The sequence below is a fragment of the Oculina patagonica genome, chromosome 12 (genome assembly GCF_052425735.1).
Source record: "Oculina patagonica isolate OP01 chromosome 12, crgOcupat, whole genome shotgun sequence".
NCBI classification, from domain to species: Eukaryota; Metazoa; Cnidaria; class Anthozoa; order Scleractinia; family Oculinidae; genus Oculina; species Oculina patagonica.
Window position 1 is genome coordinate 9,826,448 of NC_135769.1, and position 12,848 is coordinate 9,839,295.

At 36.0% G+C, this 12,848-nt stretch overlaps 1 long non-coding RNA gene across 2 annotated transcripts; it reads left to right on the forward strand.

Moving 5' to 3' along the window:
* Positions 1-5,884: 5,884 nt before the first annotated feature.
* Positions 5,885-10,811, forward strand: LOC144632778 (uncharacterized). Of its 2 annotated transcripts, none has more exons than XR_013566942.1 (4): positions 5,885-6,010; positions 7,765-7,875; positions 9,403-9,568; positions 10,680-10,811. It is a non-coding gene; the product is annotated as an uncharacterized LOC144632778 (long non-coding RNA). The 2 variants fall into 2 exon arrangements; XR_013566941.1 differs by having other exon boundaries at positions 5,886-6,010; positions 9,403-9,584.
* Positions 10,812-12,848: the final 2,037 nt, after the last annotated feature.

Here is a 12,848-nt window from a genome sequence, read left to right on the forward strand (position 1 = left end):
CTACAGTCAATATACAGTTTTCTGCGTCAATATTGAGAGGGCATTAAAACAGGAAACACTACAACACCTTTGCTTTATCACAAAAAAACTACAAGCTAAAACGGTTTTTTCAAGCATCCAGAGTTCTTGTTTCAAAAATATCTAGCTTGTATTGCAATTATAATCAATACACTGAATCTGTTGCAAACACTGTAAATTTTATAACTATCCAACCGTTTAAATACAATTGTTATCTACTGAAGATAACTTCAGATTTTGCTTGAGTCAAGAACAGTACTTTTATGATGCAAAGGGAACTTTTAAATTTAACAATCATGACTGAGGCTCTAAAAAACTTAAATCTATTCGCGCAAGATTAGACTGTACACATTAAATTTAAATTTGCTTCTGCCAATCATACTAGCCGTGAAAAATTTCACTGCTTCGTTTTAGCTCACTATATTTAAAGCACATTTTTTTTGTTTCATGTATTTCTTCCTTGGCTAACCTAAGCTGTGTCTACTTATCCAAGAAGGGATGATAAAAATTTGAGTTGAGTGCAATGAAGTTAAAATCTAGTTCAAAACTTAAGCTTACATATTTGATCAGTTGTTACACAGTTTACCACATCTATCGTCCAAACACACACCTTAAAGTCGAATACTTACTTTACGGGAGGCTTTCATATTTCCTAGGGTTCAAATGTAAATATAATGAACGAGGATTTCCTTGAACAATGCAAGTGGGTAACAGGCTAACGCAGTGTTTATTGCGCCCTTTTTAACTAGCCGTTAACACATCTTTGAAGTTTTCCGCAACGGGCCATTAGGTTGATGTTTACTAGCTACAAGAAATAGACCTGCTATTGTGTCAAATTGAAGATAGAAACATTAACTTGAATTTAAGGCAAACATCAACAGTAACCTAAAACGTTGCCTCTGACATAAGGTTTAGAATTGGTCCTTATAAACCAATAGCAAATATCAAAAAGTAAATTTTCATTTTTACCTCCAAAAATTGTCTTAAGGCTGACTATCGAACATATCTGGCAGTGGATCCGATAATGTGATGGCGTGTTTGCTGTAAAATTGTCGAAGTTACACATAATACTAAAATTGCTCGAGGCGAATTGGTGGTTACATTTGAAATTTGCAAGGCTGTTAAATGCGAAACATTTTGCAGTGCTCCACGACAGTTTGTTAAATTGTCAACTTTCTTAAAAATTCAGAACAAAAAACAATGGCGTTCATTTTCTCTTAGCCAAAGGCGATATTCATAATATTGAAGTCATAATTACAGCCAGCGGAACTTTGTTAACAAGTTCACCTGCTGCTAAAAGTGTAATCGTGCGAAAATTGGTCCGTTGTGCCGCGCGGACCTTTGCACAAAAAGGTTCACGTTGCCTTCGTAGTTTGCTTAAGCTCTCTGTTAAGAAAATACAACGGCAGCTACCATGCAGGAACGTCACGAAGGCATGATAGTATTGTATTGAGTCCCTGCTCTGTCGAGCTCGCGCTATGTTTTTATTCAAAAACAAAAACCGAGAACTTCTCTAGTGGGCTTGCGGTGATTTGTCAAAATTGGCAGTTGTTTTGTTCCTCCGACTCCAATGGCAGGGCCTGGATTCCCAGTTTATCAGTGACGTAAAGACTTTATGCTGGTTAGGTTGTGGCTTTAATTCAACAAATCAACAGTGTTGTTATACATTGAGACAGGTTCTTGTTAGTACTAGTACATTATATTACATTAGGCCGTTGGGCGCATGCGAAAAGCCCGATCGACTAATTAATGACTCCTCTACCCATTTTCTAGCCTTGTCTTCAGTCTTTGAAGAACATTCCAAAAATAATGACAGTTATAATGAAAAAGGTTCTGAAAGTTTAAGAAAGAACTGGACGTCTTTACAACCTTATGGAGGCAATTAAAAAATGCATTTAATTTCGAAGAGATCGATAAATGGAAGGCTATGATTTTAGACATAATGAAATACAATATAGTCTCTGATTGATTCCTGTTTCTCCTTTAGGTTCCTAGGTTTTCATATAGTCCGAAAATCTAATGACGTCCCATGAAAGTCGCGAGAAAAGCGAAAATACAATCACACACTTTTTCCTTTTCGGCGAAAGAGCTTCTCTCAAAATCCGGGGACATTTTTTCACAACTGTCAAAATGTCAACAATGTCAATCAACCTACCCGCAAAACTTATAACATCAAGTGAGAAAGATTTCCGGTGCGATCTAACAACAAACGTTTTCTTAACTAAATGGGGAAGTAGAAAATAATCCCGAACAGTTTCCTTATTTTTTTTAAGTTACCTTGCATGCAAATAACCGCAAAAATTTTGACATGTTTACTGACCTAATAAAGCTTTCTATCTTTAACGACCGAGGCTTTTAGTTTAAGGGGCTATCTCAATTTTGTACGAGTAATTGCATTTCACTTCTAGACTTCTATGCGCCTGATAAATTTGCTTGTAATGATATTGGTATTTGAGGATAGGTGAAATCTAACCCATAGCTTAAAATTTGCCACTCCTTAAAATTAAATTTCCAACCAGAGAATCATTTTGATTTTGACCACAAATTCACGAGCCTTGCCTGAAAAATCAAAACAATAAAAACCAGCTTTTTAAAGGACAATAAATTATTGCTATAAATGCAACGTCTTACATAAAAAAAAATAATTATAGTTTCTTTTCATTGTATTTATGAAATGATAAAAAGGTAAATAAGATCACCAAAAAGCTCAATCCAAAAAAAATAATAAACCTAATATTAACAATTTTCGGCCAAGAAACTACCACTACTTTCTTTTGGCATATTTTTTTCGCCGGATTTGTGAAGATTAAAAAATCATGTAAACCAACTTACAATACTTTATTTAACCATGAACCCTTTACTAGCCTCCTGTTTTAACCGATGGATACATGCTTAAATAAGGGCTAGTTAGTTTACAGATACTATACTACTACTATAACTCGAAATAAGAACATAAAATCTAAAACCTAAACTGTTAAGAAGGCTCTACCAAAAAATAATTTTGGGTCTACTTTGTTACAATACTCTATGATATTTTACACCTACTCAGCTAAAAACATTTGCAGTACGTATCCTTCGGACAACTTTATTTTTTATTTCCAGCCATGTCCCTGATTTCATTTTGTAGTTTGTTCCATGAAACGCCATGGCCTATTAAGCCCGAACTTGATGCTATTAAATTTTGGCAAGGCCAACATTTTTTCACTCGTAAGATTTATATCTACAATTGTTTTACAAGACTAGGTTCTTGATGCTCGGTAGGGCTTTGTCTCTTAGGCATTTATTTGCAGTAAACAACATACACAGTGACTACAATAAGTCTCTTGATCCATTTTTACTACCGCATTCACATAAAAGCGATTGATTCATTCTACATGTCCAGTATTAGAACGAATCTACAATTTTGTACAACAGTTTTTTGTATTTGTTTTATTAAGAACTCCATTTATAACATCAAATTTAAAACAAGTGTTCTTGGAAATACAGATCGAATAAACTACATCTAAGACTCAATATCTATCTGCACTAAATAATGCAATTCTAAATAAATTTAATGCAAGCGTCCTTTGTGACAATGTTTAACTCCCTGTGAAATACCTCGGCCAATTACAGGGGAATAGATTTATAAATATTTTTTCATTTTATTTGTTTATTCCATTCCAAAATTTACAGTGATAATAAAAAACAACTAGAAAAAAAAGAAGAAATGGAAAAGGGCAAAAATATAGTTAGCCCTTGATGTATTTGCAATAATAGTTTAGGATTAAAAAGTAAACTTAACATAAGAGAGAAAGAGGTATGAAGTAGTTAGTATTGATCAAAATAAAACTGGTAAAGTGCTTTTTTAAAATGTTTTCTAGTTGGCATGTTACGAATAGATAAAGGAAGGTCATTCTAATAGTAGCATCAAATAACAGTGGGGCAAAATTTCCTAATATTTAATCTGGAGAAACTGGGATTTACGTGTTGTAAAGATGCACTTCGAGTAGCGTAATTGTGTAAATAAATGAAGTTAGAAAGCCTTTATAATGTAAAACGTTGAGGTTGCATTACTGAATAACGTTCAAAATAAAAAAAAAGTTTTCCAAACCTCAAAGAAACTAAAATTTTAAATTTAGGTAAATGTAGTTTTAAAATTTTGCACTCGACAGAGTTTTGAGTGTATGATTTCGATAAAATATTTTTTTTTTCGCCATACACGATTTTTGCACTCGTAACGTTTTTTGACTTGAAACTGGTGCGTATTAAAATTATATTGTTCAATATTTTTAATGGTAGATCTTGATGAAGAATTAGAATATAATGTTTATGAAAAAGAAAGATTTGCTAAATCACATCGGCCCGTATTGTTTTTGCCTTGAAGTAAAAAGTTGAATATATATAAGATAAAATTGGCCAAATAAACTATCCTTATTAAATATGTTAAATATGAGTTTATTCTCATAACAAACATAAAAAAATGAAAGGTCGGTTTTTGATATTTGTAAAACATTATAGTGAACTTCGTCTTATATGTTTGCTGTAAGAATGAAATCATATTATACTTCATAAAAAAAAAAACAGTTTTCCAATGATAGTGCAAACCAGTCTTTCACAAATCTATTCATTTATTTCAAAAAATGTAAAGAAATTGCAGAAATTGATTAGATAAAGTGTACAACAGGGATGTAAGCTCGAGGAATGATTTAAATCTTTACGCTAGAAAAAAGTCTTTAGTATAGTAATATATCTTAATTACTAGAATCTTCGGTAAGATTTGATCTTTCTTAAAAATGAAGAATATACACTTTTGAAACGAAAGACAAAACGACAACAAAAACCCAGAATTTTCTATAGTCACAACACAGTCCAGTTTGTAAATATCTTCAGTAAATGGTTTACATTGATTCTGAATTTTATCTCCCATACAAGTCGGATGTATACATCTTTAATTAAAAATCCCTTTTTCTTGTGCTACTCGTAACGCGTTTAGATTTTGATTATAAAGTTAATTAATCTTGTACGCGAGAACCAATGAAAACGCTGCTAGTAAATTCCATATTACAAGTGAAAAGTCGGGTTGATTATGTAAGTGTTACATGCCCTTATAATGTAAATTTAGGAAAAACGGCCCAGTAATTAAGCAATAAAAGTTGGAGAGTTGATAATCTAACCTTTTAATTTATTTAAGTCTTTTCAAAATTCGGTTGCAAGCCAGGTTTCCGCAATTTGTAAATGGTAAAACTCTCTTCTCACGGGAAAATGTTGTGCCATGTCACTCTCCACTAGTTCACCATTTTCAATGATTGATAAAAACAAATGACGGAAAGATACGAGGCAAGAGGAAATTATTTTTAATGCCGGATAAGTTTGCGGCGACTTGCGATATAAGACACAAATTAAGAGCAGAAAGAAGCTTATTTGTATTAGAAAAAATGATAACAAATGACAATCGTGTGGTCAAAAACCATTTGAGTGTGTTCATTGAGAAATATGAAGGTCTTTTATTTTCAAGTCTACAAGAAAAAAACCTCGTTGAATTTTTCCTCTCAAATTTAACCTTTTAATTTAAAAAGAACTAATTGCAATTTATTGTACATCCAAGCAGGATTTTGTTGTAAAAATGACCCAAAAAAATGGTGCGTGTCTTGAAATGTAGCTGATTTCTCTTCCTTAATTTTACTGTTTACCAAAAGATCACATTAAGATTGATTGCGACCGAAACCGTCCTCTCACAAGCTAGATCCTTACAAGACAAGGCCGGATCTTTTCCTCCTTGATTCAGTTAAAACTGCTTCAAGCGTATTAAAAGTGAGAAAGCTAGGTGATAAAATCTAAAATTCCGGGAAGGCGCACAATGCATTTGCAAATGCTGATTAAGTTTGCGGGAAGAGATTTTAGTATAAATATATTAGGAGCACCAGCGTTAAAACCATTTGTGTGTAGAATTCTCTCTTCGCATCGCATAGCTCAGCGACTGATCTACCATTGTATTTTTGTGAATTCTAACAAGGTTTGTACCCTCAACAATTTTTTCTACCAACATCTATTTTTCTTAAGAAGTATTGTGAAATTTAGTTTTAGACCACTGCTAACTATCCTGGAAAAATTCAGTATCTTATTTTTATTAATATTTTCCAACGAAAGGTAATGCGAAAACAAACAACATGAGATCGCTTTTCAAGTTCTATCTTAACATGAATTTAGTTTAACAACGACACGAAATTTCAACGGGGGAATGCTAGTACTTGCTCTGGAAATTCTGCTCCAGGAAAGTTACAGTAAATAATGATATAAAATTGGATGGTTTAGGAACTGATTGAAGGAACTACCAGGAATATATTTTACGAAGAAGAACTTCACTCGAATTCTTCGAAATTGCCTACGAAAGCTGTAGTCAGTCAGTTTAAGTGCCATGGAATTTTGATAAAGAGTTTATTTTTCACAAAAATAGAAAAACCTGGGTGAGGTATCGACTTGCCCAAAATTTTAGTTCCTTTATACACTGAAAATTCCGTAAATGATTAAAAGCCAGAGTTTTCTAGATTCGTTCGAAGGCTATTACTTCAGGTGGCACTTTTTGCATGTAATAAAAATTGAGATAAACGCTGCCTTATGTAAAGAAAAACTCTCGATCACGTTTTAAGTATGAAAGCTTGATTTTTTATTGAGTAAAATCTCTACGGAATATGTAGTTACAAGAATCTTAATGTGATTTCGCTCAAATAACTGATCTTTTTGACCATTTCAAATCGTTCCACCTGTTGTGGAGAACTAAAATTAGGACATAGAGTATTTCTTTTATCTCATAGATGCAGTATGGATTTTACAGCAAAAAAATTAAAACTATTCTTTGCAATAATTATGTATTCAAATTTAGTAATTTGACGCAGCTCTGCAGCAGTATTATTAATTCATCTGTACTATAAGTCGTAACTGTCCGATAACATTTAAACCCAAGAGGAAACAACCGATTGCTAATTATTTTTTTACAATAAAAAGGCAAAAAAGGTCAAATGCACGGTTAAATGAAGAGGAAAGACAAGTAAACGTGAAAATTTCTGATTTTTATTCAAATTGAAGCAATCAGGACGCAACTATTGTCAATAACTTTTCTTACCTTCTCATTGGCTCCAGCTGACAACACTCAAAAGAATTTCATTGGCTAAAACACTGGCAGTTTGACAGCACGCGAAAATCACATAATGTACCTGTACTCTTATTGATAATAAAAATTAGCCAATCAGCGCGCGAGAATTCATTCAGTTACTGTTAAATACTAATTTACAAAATAGTTTGATGTCTTATTATTTTAGCCTTCAAGAGGGCTATTTTTCGCGCTTAGTGAACGATTCTCCGATTGGAAAATGCGAGCGAAAAGGGACTTAGGTTATCAAGATAAAATGATAGCTCTGAAAAGTCAGACTCAACTGCAGGCTAAAGCCTGATTTTCACTAGCGACGCAAGCACAAGCACAAGCGTAAGGATAACAGCTATTATTTCACCGTGAATGCGGCTTCGACGCAAGCAAAAGCACAAAAACATTGAATTTTGATGCTTATGCTTGAACTTCCTGTTCGCGTGCTCGCGTTTGTGCTTACGCTTACTTAGTAAAAATCCATGCTTATTGAGACCAGGTATCCAAATCTCCATCACGGTTATGAGTTTTTGAATTATTGATGAGTTTGAGAACAGATTATCAAAAGTAACAAAAAAAAAACGTGGAAGGGTGTCTTTTTTATGTTAAACTTTGCTTCTTTTTGTTAGTTTGAATAAAAACAATGGCTGGAAAACTGCTTATTCTCTGCTTTGTGTTGGCGATGGTCACAATTGCTACATGCAAACCTCGAAATCCTTTCTCGGGACTTTTCCGGAGAGGTAAGCTTGACCGGCACAAAGTTGGCCATTTGGTGTTGCTTGTAAGTAAAGTTTGATAAGTTTGTAGTTTAGACAGCGTAGAGAGTGGTGTTATATCATTGAAACTTGAAATTGTAGACAAGGAAAAGCCTAACTTATGAAGTTTTCCCAGACTTTTTAAAATGACGTCTTCTAGCGCAGCAAGGGAAGATAGAGCACATCTGAGCGTAGATTTTATATAGTGTCCCAGAACTGATAATTTTGTCTAATTTTCAACCAACCTTTATTCTTGCAGTCGACGGCTTCTTTTGTCCTTTTTAGAAATTAAGTTTCGCAATTCATCGTCCCTCCAACCGCACATCTAAGCCTTCTTATTACAGAACATATGATTTCAGAGGAACCCATCCCAGTATCAGTGCCTAAAACTGCAGTCCGTGGCCAAAATGATTTCAGGAATGTTAGCCTTACTCCTTTAGAAAGCGGTGGGGTCATAAACACCCCCTCCCCCTCGAATTTCAAGTATTTTTCCCACCACGTACAACGCTTGAAGCCTAAAAGCCTAAATATCCGCAATAATTCGATTTAATTGCGCTATGGGATACTTTAAAATCACCAGGCAGATAAACAAAAAGTAAGAACTCTTTTAATGACAATTTCTTTATCTTTTCCAACATTTTATAAACATCGATCAGTTTCAAACAAATCGTTCTTTAGTTGGGCCCTTTATGCCCTGGACTCATATTATCATTCGACTTACTGTTATAACCGGCTATAATTTTCATAAAAAAAAAACAAACAATCATACTACGTGAAAAAAGTAGACTATGCGAGACACCAACACGACTAGAACTGATAGAGTGAAACCGTGGACAGCTGTTTCGCCCTGATTACAATCCTGCTCTATTAGTTCTAGTTCTAGTCGTGTTGGCGTCTCGCAAAGTCTACTTTTTTCGCGTAGTATGATCAGCCTTGCTGTATTGTTTGTTATTTCATATTTTGGCTGATTAGATCTCTTAGTACCCTGAGTACCAGAGGATTACTCTTCGGCGACCGAAGGCTGGAAGCCGCGCAAAAAAACCTCTGACACCCAGGGTAATCTCTTAGCAGATTCTACGTTTAGCAGCATTATCGTTTACGGTCCCTTGCTGTTTAAAAGGAACTGTGTCACGGATTTTAGCCAAATTTAGGCATGGGAAATGGCCACTCGGTGAAAAATAAAAATTACCGCTTTAAACAGTGAAGGAACATTTCAATAACACAGCAAATACAGAAAAAAGAAGGTACAGTGGGCCAAAAGTGAAGAAGATTGAAACGGATTGCGATGTGGGTTTTTGATATACCATTGGGCTGAACAGTTTCCAAAGTTACTCTTATTTGTTTGTAACTTTAAATTAAAACGACCATCGACACATTTGGCTGTGACAAAGCTATGGTTTCGACATTTAGATCCATAGAAGTGAATTCTTTGCGAACATAAAGTTTCATAGTGGGTCTTTTGGCAAACCTTACTAAACCAAACTAACTCAGGTTTTATATCCTTCTTTACAGAATATGAAATGCTCGAGAACGAAAAGCGCGCCCCAGCAGGAGGCTGTTCGTTCATGAGCTACTGTTCGACCCATGCTAACTGCATCGAGGACAGGGGCTATTTCATTACACCTGGAAATTGTGGACCGTCTACTGTATGCTGCACGTACTATGAAGGCTTTGAATGGTAAATGCCTACATAGGTAAAGTCTACGTTCAGCCTGGTGGCCCGTCAGGCCGGAGCTAGTCCAGTCCCTGAACTCTCCCTTCCGCGCGTCCTTTATAGGCCGGTTGAACCCAGTGCATAAAGAATAAGGGCGCGCGGTAGAAAGAGTTCAGGGACTGGACTAGGCCGGAGCTTATCCCGGTTTCCGTAGCATGAAGCGACTAGGAGTATTTCTACTAATCCCTGGGTGGGGCTAGTCCATCGCAGGGTTACAACCAGCAGTAAATTCTCCGGTACCCATTCATACACCTGGGTGGAGAGAGGCACTGTCAGAGTAAAGTGTCTTTCCCAAGAACGCAACGTATTGCCCCGGCCAGGGTTCGAACCTGGACCGCTGTTTCCGGGCCCAGGGCACTAACCATTAGCCCACTGGGCCGAATTCTGAACTCTCGCAAAAAAATGCAACCTCACTTACGCGCTTTGTAGATTTAAAGCGAAAACCTGCAAGAGGTTTGATTTTAATTTTTATAACTTTTCTTTAGAGTTTTAAATTAACATTTTCTGCCCTTTTAGATCAATTTCAAACTGCAGAAAACATAAGCAATGAAAAACGCTTTTATACAAGAGAAATTACAACCTTGATCACCTTTTAATTCTGGCTTAGTTTTAATCGTCTTTCGAACTATCCGGCCCCGTAGTAGGCGTAAACAATGGAAATCAATGGAATTTTCAAAAGTTTTGGTTAATTGTGTAACTGAAATACGATGAAATGAAAATATTTTGCCGGAGTACCTTTCTAACTGAAAGCAGCCGTTGCTGTAGGCGTTTCTAAGTAAGAGCATATCTATCGGTGTGTGGATTTAAAAACAAATAATTTTAAAACATCCTCTGCAACGGCGTTTAGAGACCTGGTCATGCGTTTTTTTCTGTACAAAAAAAATATTTCTTTTGAGTATATAAAACCTTTAAACGGAGAATATTTCTTACTGTCAGTTTCATACATATGGTCACCTTAATCAGTAAGTCGATTTGGAGTTTAGTTGCATCTTACGGGAGTGAACTGTTTGCTTAGGTTGGACTGCAATTCTACTGTAATTCTAATCTTTAGCGACTTTTGTTCTTATTTGCACAGGTAACGCAAGAATACTCATCGTATTATCCGAGGAAGACGTATTGACAGAAATAATAGTTCATCTGTCGTGAAGAAATTCTCGATCTTTTTAATGTAGTTCTACCTTAACTATACAATAAAGAATGGAATAAAATGGTTTTGTTTGATGCTTTATGGAGTCTCTAGGCCGGTCCAAGAAGCTGATGGCCGCGCTGGTGTTGTTATTCGGATGTCCTGGGTTCTAGCCCTACATTCTTCAAACATGTTGCAGGTTCCAGTGGTCCTAAATTCAATTCTTTGGGAATGCTATACAAATATCCATCTGGTTAGCCTTCTATTTGTTAGAATTCTTGTCTGTGTTGGATCTTATTTGAAATATTTGTTTATTGAGCCGCAATAAAAACGTAGCTTAGGATTATAAGTAAACACTGGTTTGCCTTTATCAACCATTCAAGTTGATTGTGAACTTGAAGTTGATAACGGTGAAACAGAGTTATACCCTAACTCGGAAGACCCAACTGGGCTTGGCTCAAGCTGTGTTTGTCGCCGACTAAGGCCACTTTTTTCCGGGGGTGGGGGCACTCAAAAAAGTTTTGTACGGTATGGCTCCGCCCCGAGGTCCAACCCTTTACCCTTTTATATACCATTTTGACAGAAATTTTATAGAAGAAAGGTACCCCTTTCATATTACTGTAGACACGACACGACATATACTTAAAACAGGGCGTTTTCTTGACATTTTAAGTAGCGCTTAATAAATTAAGACGATACAGCCATAAGTCGCGTCTGTTCGAAATATTTAATTCAAAGGCCTTTTTAATATATTAATTATCACACATAACAGAATTTCCTACCCTTTCATAAATCTAATCTTGTGAAATCCCTACCCTTTTATATACCTGAAGCCTGAAAAAGGTACCCCTTTCGGGCGGAGCCTCCCCGTATAGGCCGTTATATGGAGTATCCCCCCCCCCCCCCCGGTGTACTTTTCTTGCCTGATTGGTTTAGACCGCTAACATTATATCGACGTTTTTGTTTCCTTACGTGCAACCCTTAACATGACCTCGACGACTTATCAGTGTTCTGTCCCGGCTAAACACCCTATAAAGTGAGACCAAAATCTGTAATTAACACCAGTAGGCGAGACGATGAGCATTCCCACCTTTTTCATATGGGAGTCCCCCATCTCCAGGGAGTATACGAGCTACTGACTTTGTTGAATACCGTAAAATCCCAGTTATAAGCCCCCCTTCCCGTTTATAAGCCCCCCCGGTTATAGGCTTATCTACCTGGAAACAAAAAAATACATCCGATTATAAGCCCCCCTGGATATAAGCCCCCTCTGCCGTATGACAGTAACGAACAGGGCTAAATGTTGCTTTATTATGCATTTTTAATTTAAAAACGTATTTCGATCAACACTCCCGTAGCCCATTTCAGAACGTTTTTTGTATTCCACTTATAAGCCCCCCCCCCCCCCCCCTTCCCGGATTAAGCCCCTCCAAATATAGCTCACCAAAAAACCCTTATTTAACAATTATTCGCCGAAGGCGAAGTGATTATTGTTGAATAATCCCCGAGACGAAGTCGAGGGGATTATTCAACAATAATCACTGAGCCTGAGGCAAATAATTGTTTTAGTATAATTTTTAGAGGTGATTATCAAGAACTAAAAAGGGTCTAAAAACAATAACGATAGCAAACAAGAAAAGAGCAAACACGTGTGTTCGCTTGCATACGGTGTAAACCAGTTTAAATCATCGATTGCAATCAGAATTTATTTAGTTAAAGCAATAAAACGGAACAAAACAAACACAACGAGAAAGATAGATGTCCTTTACCTTTGTATGATTGTGGATGACTTCTAAGCGAATGTGCGAATCCTCTAAAAATGAGTAGCTCCGGTGAGAAGAGAACTAAATAATGTTTGCTGAATCGATCTGACTGAGTTTCTCATCGATCGCCAAAACCGCCGTGTTTACGATCCTTTCTAATGCCTTGAGAACCATCTCTTGAAAATATTTTCGGTCCAAAAGTCTTGGAAGTTAATTTCAAAAATTCCCATTGTTTAAAATATCCAGGACTTGGACTGGTTTCTTTCAAATCAAAGAAATTTTCATTCAGCAAAAGCGGCCATGTTTACTTGCCTGGATGTCAAAAGGTGGCGTGGCTAAGTAACCAAGCCTTCAA